The sequence below is a fragment of the Ochotona princeps genome, chromosome X (genome assembly GCF_030435755.1).
Source record: "Ochotona princeps isolate mOchPri1 chromosome X, mOchPri1.hap1, whole genome shotgun sequence".
Taxonomy (NCBI): Eukaryota; Metazoa; Chordata; class Mammalia; order Lagomorpha; family Ochotonidae; genus Ochotona; species Ochotona princeps.
This window is the reverse complement of record NC_080865.1, coordinates 45,528,345-45,541,254: the sequence shown is the minus strand read 5'-3', so window position 1 is coordinate 45,541,254 and position 12,910 is coordinate 45,528,345. Positions and strand designations below refer to the sequence as shown.

Sequence of the window (12,910 nt, the reverse complement as noted above, 5' to 3'; positions counted from 1 at the left end):
GGAAGCCAGGTAGAGTATCTAAGATTCTAAATTCCAGCATTTCCTTCTTTCCTAAGAATAAATAAGATACCCTAGAGGTTGCCTTCTAGGCTGCTGGACATGAACTTCACTTTCCTTTGGAGAAGACCACCATTTCATGCCCCACTATATGGTACTTTGGGGATGCTGAATCTGAATTTTTAATCTAGACATCCTTAGAAAATACTTCATCCATTTTCAGGTCTGTTTTATGCCAGTTTACAGCCAGTTAATTTTTGAAAAATGAACCTAAACCAATTAGGGAGAATGGATAGTCTCTCCAACAAATGGTGCTGGGAAAACTGGATCTGTGTGTGCAGAAGTATGAAACAAGACCTGTATCTTCTACAAATCAGCTCCAAATGGGTCAAAGATCTAGATCTATAACCTGATATTGTCAAATTACTATGGGAAAATGTCAATGACACTCTGCTAGACATAAGCATACACATGACTTCTTGGAAAAGACCCCAGAAGCCCAGGCAATCAAAACAAACAAAAAAACAAATGGGATTACATCACTTAGAGGCTTTGCACAGCAAAAGAAACTGTCAACAAAGAGGAAGCTAACAGAATGGGAGAAAATATTTGCAAATGGTACAATTGATTAATATCCAGTTTACAAAGAATTCAAGAAACTCAGTAACTACAAAACAAACCATCTAGTTAAGGACTAGGCAAAAGGTATGAACAGGCATTTCTCAAATGATGAAATTCAAATAGCCACCGTGAAGAAATGCTCAAGTTTACTAGCCATCAGGGAAATGCAGATATAAACCAGAATGTGATTTTACCTCACCCCAGTTAGAATGACTATCACCCAAATAATCAAAAAACACTAAATGTTGGTGAGGATGTGAGGGAAAAGGTTCACTAATACACTGCTGGTGGGAATGTAAACTAATGTAACTATTATGGAAGACAGTATGGAGATTCCTCAGCTATCTGAAGGTAGATACTATATGACCCAGGCTTTGCTCATACTCCTGAGGAATAGCAGGTTTTTTGTTTATGATTATTATTGTTATTATTTTCTATTTACTATGTGCTAATATCTTTACTAATGAAATGTTAAACCTGTAATTAAGAACTGAAAGGAAAGCATTCTGTTGTAATAACTAGAAGAAAACAAGAATTAAGGCTGGGGCCCGGTGCAGTGGCTAAAGTCCTCGCCTTGAAAGCCCCAGGATCCCATATGGGCGTCGGTTCTAATCCCCGCAGCTCCACTCCCCATCCAACTCCATGCTTGTGGCCTGGGAAAGCAGTCGAGAACCCTGTACCCATGTGGGAGACCTGGAGGAGGGCCCTGACTCCTGGCTCCGGATCGGCACAGCATTGGCCATTGTGGTCACTTGGGGAGTGAATCATCGCATGGAAGATCTTCATCTCTATACATCTGACTTTGCAATAAAAACAAATAAATCTTAAAAAAAAAAGAATTAAGGATGAAGAAGGTTGGGTGGGGAATATGGATAGGAGGGAGGGTAGGGTGGGAGTATTACTAAGATCCTAAATCTATTATATCATATAGGAGAAATATGTCTGTGTTATGCAAATAAAAAAGAGGAAAACAGTTCATCTAGGATTTACTCATACTCAACTAAATCTAGAAATGCTGGCAATCTTCCCAAATGTGCTTCCTCTACTCTGTAACTTTTACCTATTCCTAGCTGACATGTTCAGTAGTGGAATAACCAGAGGGAGTGGAGTCAATGTGAGACAATCGGAGTGAAAAGGAGGGTGAGACTGCCCTCATCTCTCATGGTCCTACCAGTCTTTCATTACCTGAAGGCTTTCTGCACCTTTAGGATGTCCATGAGTTTTGCCAATCTGTGCTGATGGCTTTCTCTTTTTCAGATACTATATCTGGTTAATTCAAACAATGAGTGAATAAACAATGAGGAGTTAAATGGTAGGCTTTGCAAAGGAAAAAATGAAAACTGAGCCATAATAATATAAAATATATTCAGGAGGGGCTTTATTATTTAAAAATATTTATTTGTTTACTTGAAAGGCAGAATTATGCAGAGAGAGAGAGGGAGAGAGGAATGGAAGGAGGAAAAGAAGAAGGGAGAGAGGGAGAGAAAGAGAGAAAGAGAGAGAGAGATTGATTCTTCATTCTACATGCTGATCTACCGAACAAATGATCACAACAGCCAGGGCTAAGTCAGGTCAAAGTCAGGAGCCAGCAGCCAGGAACTAGGAGTCAAAAACTCCATTACGTTCTTTGCAGGTGGCAGGGGCCTAAGTAATTTGACCATCTTCTGCTGCCTTCCAAGTTTCATTAGAAGATAAGTGGATTAGCAGGACACAATCCCTGCAGGTAAGAGCAAGAAGCATGATAGAAAACAGTCCAGAGTAGGCCACTGGCATACATTTGGCATGGGTTGGGGGCAGACCAGGCTGAATCAGTTCATGTCATCCACTGGCAAATCTGAACACCAGAACAGAGTGTGGGTCGAGCCGGGTTTGGTCGCGACAAAACCCAGTGCACAATATGGAATGACAGGGTGAGGTTGCCTGTACTGGATGTGACTGCAGCACCCCCCGACCAGCACGTGTGAGAACCAGGAAGGGAGGGGTCAGAGCCAGCAGGGGGATTAAGGGGCTGGTCCCCTCGCCAGACAGCTACTCCCACTGGAGAGCGTGGGCTGGGATGGGGACAGACCAGACCAAGCAGGGCTACAACACCTGTGCGCCACATGTGGACTAGATCAGGGAAAAGCCAGGCTGGGTGGATTATTCCTACTGGTGCAAGCATAAATTAGAGTGGGTGAGGGTTGTTTGGGCTTAGCCACAACATCAGCTGGCAGAAGCTGGCACTGGGGGCTAATTCTGTCAAGTCAAACCACAGAACCACCCGAAGAGTGCTTAAACTGGGATTGAGAGAGACCCGGGAGGGAAATAGTGGGTTCCCCCCTCTTGGGTTACCACTCCCGCAGGAGGGCATGAAAACTAGGATGGGGGCTGGGCTGGTTAGACAGAGAGGCACTCAACCACATCCATGAGGGCTAGATAGTTGAGCTGGTTAGATGGAACTAAGCTTTAATACCCATTGACAAGTACAAGAGCCAAATGGGATGTGAGACAGACTGGACTAGTCTGCTATACATACTGGCAAACCAGGGTGGGGGGCGGGCCTGGTGGGGGTTATTGTGAGTCGCTCCAACTAGGCTGCAGCCCACACTGGTTTGTGTGAGGGCCGAGTATATGCTGGGCAGAACCAGGCTGGGCTGCAACACCCATTGGTTCCAGTGGAAGTTGGGACTGAAACCAGAACCAACCCAGCAATTGCAACCACCAGCTGATCGTGGTGATGGACTGTGCCAGGCCCTGTGCTTGCTAGAACATACAAGACTCTGGTCTGGGAATACCACAAAGTTTCTTTGGGGATCTCCCCAATTGAAATGCTGGACTCAGAACCCTAGCCAAGAAAAGACAGAAGAAAGAACAAGTCAATCAACCACCTCAGCTATATGTTGGCAGCGAAATACTGGGCAAACAGAGACTCTGTGATGGACTATGTCAATCAGTGGATTCTTCAACAACCTCATCGTGCTTGGAGTGGCGAAAATGGCAGCGATTCATAACTGGAGAACTATTAAAACCACTTGAGCAAGGATCTCAGAGCATGCCCCACATCCGGGACTTGGGGTGGGTGGGACACTGGGTGGGGCTTCTCCCTCAATATCCCCCTTTACCTCAGATACAAGAAGGAAACAATATGGACATAATAGTCTTACCCACCTCCCTATAGCCCCTGCACCTTTAACCATAATTAACTATGTAAAGATTGTCAACAATATATTTTTTTTAAAAGATTTTTTTTATTGTTATTGGAAAGCCGGATATACAGAGAGGAGGAGAGACAGAGAGGAAGATCTTCCATCCGATGTTTCACTCCCCAAGTGAGCTGCAATGGGCCGGTATGCGTCATTCCGATGCCGGGACCAAGAACCTCTTCCGGGTCTCCCACGCGGGTGCAGGGTCCCAAAGCTTTGGGCCGTCCTCTCCTGCTTTCCCAGGCCACAAGCAGGGAGCTGGATGGGAAGTGGAGCTGCCGGGATTAGAACCGGCGCCCATATGGGATCCCGGGGCTTTCAAGGCGAGGACTTTAGTCGCTAGGCCACGCCGCCGGGCCCCAACAATATAATTTTAAAAATTAAAAAAAAAAAAAAGAAGAAAAGTGGATTGGAAGCAAAACAGCCGTAAGTTCAACTGGAGCTCTGATATGGGACACCAGCATTGCAATTGGTAGCTTAACACTGAGGCACAAGGCCTCTCATAATTCTTTGTCTGTAGAGTATATTGAGGAAACTGAGGCCTACAAAAGGGAAGAGCATTGTGCAAGATCATACAGCAGAGTTGAGGCCAGAAGCTGGGTCATTTGATACCTAGCTCTGGGCTGTGTCCCTATCAGTCTCTAGTTCAATTTTGGGGACACAGTTCCTTAAGCAAAAGAGATGACTCCAGGCATATTGGAATGCAGATGAGCGGAGAAGTTTTTAAATAAAGAGGCCCCTGGTTTGCCTCAAAACTGCCTTTGCAGTAGTTGTCTCTATTTTGCCGTCGGACAGAGCCAGCTGTAGTGATGCTCAAAGTAGACTAGTAGAGCCAGAGTTTCAGAGCTCTGTGTCCCCAACTGTATTGCCATTGCTGGGTTGGGCCAAGAGAGGTCATGCACCTGTATTTCCTATGTGTGTCTGGGGCCTGGGAGGAGGTTGTCGCTCTGGCATTGTGCACAGTCTCATAGCATCTGCTTTGAGGTGCTTGCTCATATCATACATATCATCCAAGGACAACACAGCGATATGAATAGAACTGATGGAAAAGTCAATCAGGGGTCACTGTCTGGTTTGCTCGGCAACCAGTCCATGGGAGTGGCAGAGTCGTGAGAACAAAGCATAGTGTGAACCATTGGCCAAAAATATAACCTAATAAAAAGGAGGTTGTACACCCCAGAGAGCACAGTGGAGTTTCTGGCAGGAGGGGGCAGTAGTCATTCTGAACAAACAAGATCTTAATTTATGTCTAAGCAGGGCAACATTAGAAACCTGCTTCACATTCCTCCTAGAGAGGGTTTCAGAAAATCAGCCAAGTGGATTTCCTCCATTTGGAGGCAGAGCAGAGAAACTGCATGCATGACCTTGAAAACATAGTTCTCAAGCCACTGCACTGGCAATCCCAGATATGAGCCTCTAGTAGCAGCATCTGGTGCCAACTTGCCAAGCCAGTGGTAGGGATAGTCTTGCCTGGAGTAACACCAAGATCTAGATGGCCTGGTTGGAGCTTTGCACATTTGTGCCAATAGCTTATTGACCCTACTCAAAGATCTCAAGCTTGGTGTGCTGGTGTGTGTGTGCCTTTATCACCTCTTTTCTTTTATTTTCCTTTTTTTGTATTTTATTTCATATTCTCCCCACCATAATGATTCGCTTAATTCAATGTAAAAAGCCATAGAGGGTTCCTAAAAGAAAGGCAGCAATGAAATGAAGGTTTCAAAGACTGACAGGTAGGGTGCGGAATCAGTACATTGTCTTGACTGGGCCCTTAGATTTGCTAGTAGCTTGGAGCTACAGCTGGGAGGTTATCAGGTAGATGTTGAAACCCTAGACCCTGGGCGCAAAGTGGATGGTAGGCCATTTCACTGGTCATCAGGATGCACCACTGAGAACAAGTAAGGCAAAACAGTGCCAAAGTAGGCCCTGTTCATAATGTTTGTGCCTTGATGACTTGGGTGTGTGCATGTCTGTGTGTTTGGGGGCTTTAGAAGTTTGCCTTGACCTCAAATCATGTCCGAGGAAGCATTGTCTGGTTCCTACTGTATAAATGAAGGCAGTGGTGCTCGCTTCGGCATCACATATACTAAAATTGGAACGATACAGAGAAGATTAGCATGGCCCCTGCGCAAGGATGACACGCAAATTCGTGAAGCGTTCCATATTTTTTGATGTTACATTGGGACTCTTAATTGACTGGGATGATATTCTACCAGCTCTAACTTCGGACCAGAAATGGTCTCCCCAAGAAACTGTTTAACCCATCTGGACAATAAGTAGCTGGACTCTATGCTTGGTATACGTTTGCAAGGAAAGAATCTTGATTGAATTTGAACTGTAATACTGCATCAAGGTGGAGGAATCCACCAGGGGCGAGGGGAAGGGGAGGGGGAGGGAGAGGGGTGGGGGGATTCCCAGAGCCTATGAAACTGTCACATAATGCAAAATATTAATAAAAAAAGTAATTAGACACTACAGTGTGATGACAAGATGGAGAATTCAATTTGTTGTGGCAGAGGTGTATTTGGTCAGACATCCAAAAGGGCTCTTCTGTGGACACTAGAACTGAGTTTTATGAGTAGTGTTTGATGAGAAGCAACCATGCCACAGAACTACTACAAGCAGAAGTATCACCATGTGCAAAATCCACAGAGCCAAAAAATCAAAAATTATTTGTAGATGCAGTTAATATATATTTTGAAATTAATTAGAAACAAACACAGCATGATGTGCTTTGTTATGTTATTCTGCTAGGCATTCAGAAAAGAATTAATTTTGATATTCGGTAAGAACTATAACAATCCATCCTAATTTTATGGCTTTAAGTGTAGTATTTGTGGGTTGTTGTGTAAATACTGCCACCATGGCTATTTTGACATCACATTAATAAATATACTGTCATGAAAATATATACAAATGACAAAAAAAAAAATAAAAAAATAATAAATGAAGGCAGTGGCTACGGTATCCCTGCTGGTACTTTTTTTTTTTTTTTTTTTTTTAACATTTGAGTGCCACAGCTGAGTATGTGACAGACATGGATCAATCCATAAGGCATTTTGGTTGCCTACCCAATCAGGTTGCTTGGTTGGGGTTATCTTCCAGCTCTTCATTTGGCTCCAGGTCTAAGATCATGAGAATTTCCATCCTAATGTCCTTGCCTCCAGTCTGGGTCCCCTCCCCTTTATCCTCCACACTGCCAAAATAGCATTTAAAAAATATTTGTTTATTTGAAAGATATAGTGAGGAGGAAGGGAGGATGGGAGGGAAGGAGAAAGAGAAGAGAAAGAAAATGAATCTTTCATCTACTGGTCTACTTTGGCTGCAATAGCCAGGTCTGGGCCAGGCTGAAGCTAAGAACCAGGACCTTTGTGTCTTCTACTTTGTTGGCAGGGGACCAGGTAACTGCACCATCTTCTGCTGCCTTCCCAGGATTATTGGCAGGAAGCTGGATCAAAAGTACAGTAGCTGAAACTTGAACTGCCACTTGAACTGGATAATTGTGTCGCAGGCGGCAGCTGGTTATTTTATTTAAAATATCAAATTGGGGCCCGGCAGCGTGGCCTAGCGACTAAAGTTCTCACCTTGAATGCACCGGGATCCCATATGGGCGCCGGTTCTAATCCTGGCAGCTCCACTTCCCATCCAGCTCCCTGCTTGTGGCCTGGGAAAGCAGTCGAGGACGGCCCAATGCATTGGGACCCTGCACCCGCGTGGGAGACCCGGAAGAGGTTCCTGGTTCCCGGCTTTGGATCTGCACAGCACCGGCCCATTGCAGCTCACTTGGGGAGTGAAACATCGGGTGGAAGATCTACCTCTCTGTCTCTCCTCCTCTCTGTATATCTGACTTTGTAATAAAATAAATAAATCTTTAAAAAAAATAAAATATCAAATTGACTGTGGCACTCCAAGTACTTAAAACCAGCTACCCATTTCCTTTAAGATAAAAATCTAACCAGCTTTCAGGGCCCTTCAGGCTCTTCATGATCCTGCCCTTATTTATTTTACAAAACTTGATTTTCTGCCACTTCCTGTCTTATTCTTTACTCTCCAGTAACACTGAACTTCCTGAAGTTCCATACAGTTGCTGTTTTAAATCATTTAACTCTATGCTGTCTCATTTTTAATAGGTGTTCCTTACTCATCATTTTGCCTCAGTAACTTTTTATTACTTCATTCTAGAAATCATTCAAGGCTGATGTAGTACACCTGTGTAATCCCATCGCATTAGATTGCACTCCATATCATATCTCTTGATCAAACTTGTTCTCTTCACCTCATCCATTAGATTATTTGGATCTTGATGAGATCATTATTTCTGTGTCCTTAGTACCTAGGAAATTTTGACACATAATAAGAGCTCAATAATTGCTTCTGAGTGAATTAAAGAGGCTGGCATAGATTTGGTTATTATTAACTCAGCTACTCCATTTGCATTAAGTGCTTTTTCACTCATCTACTCATTTCCTCTCCCACTGAGTATACGAGGTTGTTTATAAGCTTCTCTTATATCTCTCTTCTTGTTATTCTGCTGAAATTTGTTAATGTAAAGGCAGCAGATTTGAGATTTGCTGTTTTGTGAATGCAAAAACTGATATCTAGAGATACTACACAGCTTGCCTCAGCTAGTGCTAGTGATTAATAGTGGAGCATAAATCATGATTTGTAGGTTTTCGTTCCAAGAATCTTCTGCTTTCCACTGTTTCCAAATAATTATCTTGAAATATTTGGCTATGCCATAGAGAGAGGGTCCTCAGGTTAACTGGGTTTATGCTGTTTTTGGCCTGTTTGATGTGAAACTTACACAACACAAAATGAACCACTTAAAATGTATACTTCAATGACATTTAGTGCATTTTTGCACTTGATCTTATCTAAAAGGCTGAGAAGTGAACATTAAGTATGTTTTCGATGTTCTGCAGCCATTACTTCCCTCTAGTCCTGAAACATTTTCATCACCTCCAAATGAATTTCTATACAAATTAATAGTTCACTCCCCATTCCTCCTCTCTTTGTAGTCCTTTATAAGCATTAATTTGTTTTCTGCCTCTGTGAGTGTACTTAGTTTTGGGGAATTATGATAAATAGGATGACAGTATTTTATCTTTTATGTATGACTTCTGTTATTTAGCAAGATATTTTTATGGTATATCCTTATTATGTCATTTATCAGTATTTCATTCCTTATGATAGCAGAATAATATTTAATGTAGGGATGTAACACATTTTGTTCATCATTTGTTCATCATAGATCAGAACATTTCAGATATTCCTAACTTTGGACTACTGTGAATAGTGCTGGGATGAACATCCTTATTACAAGCACTTGCTCAAATATCTGTTTTCAGTTACGTATTTAATAAGAATTGTTGGGTCACATGGCAATTTTATGTTTAACTTTTTGAGAAAATGCAAAACCATTTTCCATGGCAGCAGCATCATTTTAGATTCCAATACACGGAGTCGATATAATATGATGGTTCTAATTTTTTCAAATTCTTGTTATCCCGATGTAGTTTTACTTTTTAAAGATCTATTTATTTTCTTTTTATTTAAAAGGGAGAGAAAGAGACATGGAAAGGATCAGGGAGAGAAAGAGACATGGAAAGGATAAGAGAGAGAAAGACAGAGAAAGAAAGAGAGAAGTTCTTCTACCTACTAGTCCAGTCTCTAGATATCTACAATACCCAGGACTGTACCAGGCCAAATGTAAAAGCCCAGAACTCCAGCTTGGTCTCCTTCACGTGTAGTAAGAACCTAGGTGCTTGAGCCATCATCTGCTCTCTTCCACCATGCATATTATAGCAGAACACTGATTTGGAAGCAGAGAAGGCAGGACTCAAACTGGGCACTCTGATATGGGATGTGGACATCCCAAGTGGAGACTTAAGCTGTTGTACCTAATGCATTCACTTTTCCATGTAGTTTTGGTTTTATTTCCCTGAGGATAATAAATCTGAACATGTACTTATTCACTATTTGTATATCCCCCTTAAATAAATGTCTATATAATTATGTTGTTCATTCTTCCCAATAACTTGTTTTATTGTTACTGAGCTATAAACATTCTTTAAACAATCTGGAAATTAGGCTTTTATTAAATACAATGTGTGCAAACATTTTATTCCATTCAGTGTATTAACTTCCTTTTATGAACAATTAAAAAATTTGAAGATATTCAATTTATTTCTACTTTTCCTTTCTTGCTGGGACTTTTGTTGGCATAACTAAGAATTCATTACCTAATCCAAGATTGAGAAGATTTACCCTTTTTAATTTTTTAAATTTGTTTTTATTTTTTATAATTATATTTATTTTTTGATGATTTTTTTACATAGTTGGTTAGAGTGGTAAGGGTCAAGGGCTACTGGAAGGTGGGTAAGACCATTGTTTCCACATTCTTTATTTTCCTTCCTGTATCTGAGGGAAGAGAGAAGAAAAGGAGAGAAGCCACACCCAGCCTCCTATACACCTCTGTACCATGGGATGGAAGACTGCCACTTGACCCCATGCCAGGGTCCCTGATGCGAGGCATGCTGCAAGGGTCTTGCTCAAGTGGTTTTGATAGTTCAGCAGTTCTGAATTACTTCTGATCTCATCACTCCAAGCACAATGAAATCCCTCCAGAATCCACTGGTTCACACAGTCCAACTTACAGTCTCTAATGCCTAGATATTCACTGAAGGCAGTGGATGGGATAGTTGATCCATTTGTTCTGTCCTCCTTCCTCCGTTATGGTACCAGGTGTCCTTTGCAGGTTCCAATATGCTGTCATACTCTCTATGTGTGTCTGGATATGCTGGGTACTGCTTGGTCTAAGCCACTGAGGAGGCCCAGCTCTGATAAATGCCTTCCACGGTTAGACCATGGAACCTGCAATTCTCTCCATGATTGGGGTTCTGAGTCCGGCCATTCAATTGGGGGGATCCCCAAAGAAACTTCATCTGAGGCGATCCCAAACCTGATTCTTGTGTGTGCTTGCCAATACAGGGTCCAGCACAATCTGTCACCTCAATCAGCTTATCCGCATGCTGGTGGTTGCAATTGCTGGATCAATTCTGCCTCCAGCTCTGTCTTCTATATGCAAACCAGCGGGTGTTGCAGCTCAGCCTCATCCTGCCTACCACACACTAGGCCCTCATGCAAACCAGTGGGAGCTGCAGCCTAGTTGGAGCAACTTGCAATATCCCCCACCAGGCCTGTCCCCTGCCCTGGCTGCTGTGCTTGCCAGTATGTACAGCAGACTGGGCCTGTCTGTCCCTAGTTCAACCCAACCAGCCCCACTATCCAGCCACACACGTTCCAGCAGGTGCCACTCTTTGTCTAACCAAACTGCCCCAGTCTTGGTTCTCATGCTTACCAGTGGGAGTGGCAACCCAAGAAGGGGGAGCCCACTGTTTCCCTAATGGGCTCACTCCCACTCCTGGATCTTGCACTCTCCAGGTTGTTCTGCAGTATAACTTGACAGAATTTGCCCCCTGTGACAGCATCTGCAAGCTGATGCGGCGAAGCCCAATCCACCCACACCTACTCTGACTTGTGAATGCACCAGTAGGAATAGTAAACCCAGCTTGGCTTTCCCTGATCCAGCTCACATGCAGGCCACCAGGTGTTGTAGCCCTGCCTGGCCTGGTCTGACCCCTATTCCCAGCTCTCACACTCACCAGTGGGAGTAGTGATCTAGCAGAGGGGTGTCCTGCAGCCCCCTACTGGCTTTGTTCCCCTCCCCTCTCCACCCTAGGTCTCATGTGTGCTGGGTGGGTGCTGCAGCCTTGTCTGGTATGGCTTGTCTCACCTTGACATTTGCCAGTGGGTGATATAGCTGGGCCTGGCCTGGCACACCCTCAATTCCAAATCATGCTGGTGGAGGCTATAACCTAGCCAGCCGACCAAGCCCCCAGTCCTGGCCCTAATGTGAACTGGTCTGTGTTGCAACCCACCCCGGCCTGACCTACACTCCATTCTGTCCATTCTGATGCTTGGATTTGCCACTGGGTGATATGAACTGGCTCAGCCTGGTTCGCTCCAGCGTGGCCTGCCTTTGACCTGCACCAAATGTATGTCGTTGGGTGCCATTACCTGGCCTGGTCTGGGCTGCTCTCTATCATGGTTCTTGCTCTCACCTGTAGGGACTGTGTCCTGACGGAGGAGTTTCCAAAGCTCCTCCATCATGATGTCTCCCAATGCCAGATCTCATGTACACGAGTGGGTCCATGGGCCCGACCTACTTAGTCCACCTCCTCTCCTGGTCTCTCCTGACTGGCTTTCACCCATTCTGGTATTTACTTTGGTGTTACAGCCCAGCCAAGCCTGGTCCACACCCAGACACAGCTCAGACATGGCTCAACAGAGGCAGAGATCGAGCCCAGCCTGTCCTACACCTACTCTGGTTCTCATGAGCACCAGTGGGTGCTGGAGTCTAGTCCAGTCTAATGCATGCAGGAATTGTGCCCTGGGACACTGAAACAATTTCCAATTCAGACAGTTGTTCTCACTCTGGCCCTCGCACTCACCAATGGGAACCACAACACAGTCAGGGCATCCCCTTTGCTCCCCAGCCAAGCCTGTTCCTAGCCATAGATCTTAAGTGTGCCAGTATTGGCCCTGACCCAGCTTGACATAGCCCCTCATCTGTCTTGGCCTTTGCTTTTGGATGTTGTAGCCTCTCCTGACCTGGCTGACCCCTGTCCCAACTCTAACTGGCAAATGCTGTATCTTGGCCCTGCTCAGTCTGCTCCCATCCAGGCTCATGTAAACTGGTAGGTGTGATAACCTTGCCTGGCATGACCGGCACTCCAACCTGGTTTCTGCACTTGCCACTGAAATGTTTGCTCAGCCCTGCCAGATATGCTCCCTTCCAAAACCACCCCACACATTTTCCAAGTGTTGAAGCTACCTTGCCCAGTCTGCCCAGCCTCCAGGCCTGGACCATAGGCTCACCAACGGGAGCTATGACCCAGCAGGGGAGTTCTCAAGTTCCTTCACTTGACCCACTCCCAGACCCAGATCTCATGAATGCCAGCAGGTGCTAGGGCCTTACCCATCATAGTCTGCCCCTCCATCTTAGCCTTGTATGAGCTGGTGAATGTTGCAGCCAGGCCTGCTCCACAGCC

General features: G+C 44.4%; 1 non-coding gene across 1 annotated transcript; it reads left to right on the top strand.

Moving 5' to 3' along the window:
* Window positions 1-5,859: 5,859 nt before the first annotated feature.
* LOC118760501 (U6 spliceosomal RNA) lies at window positions 5,860-5,966 on the top strand. The gene has a single exon (XR_004996809.2). It is a non-coding gene; the product is annotated as a U6 spliceosomal RNA (small nuclear RNA).
* Window positions 5,967-12,910: the final 6,944 nt, after the last annotated feature.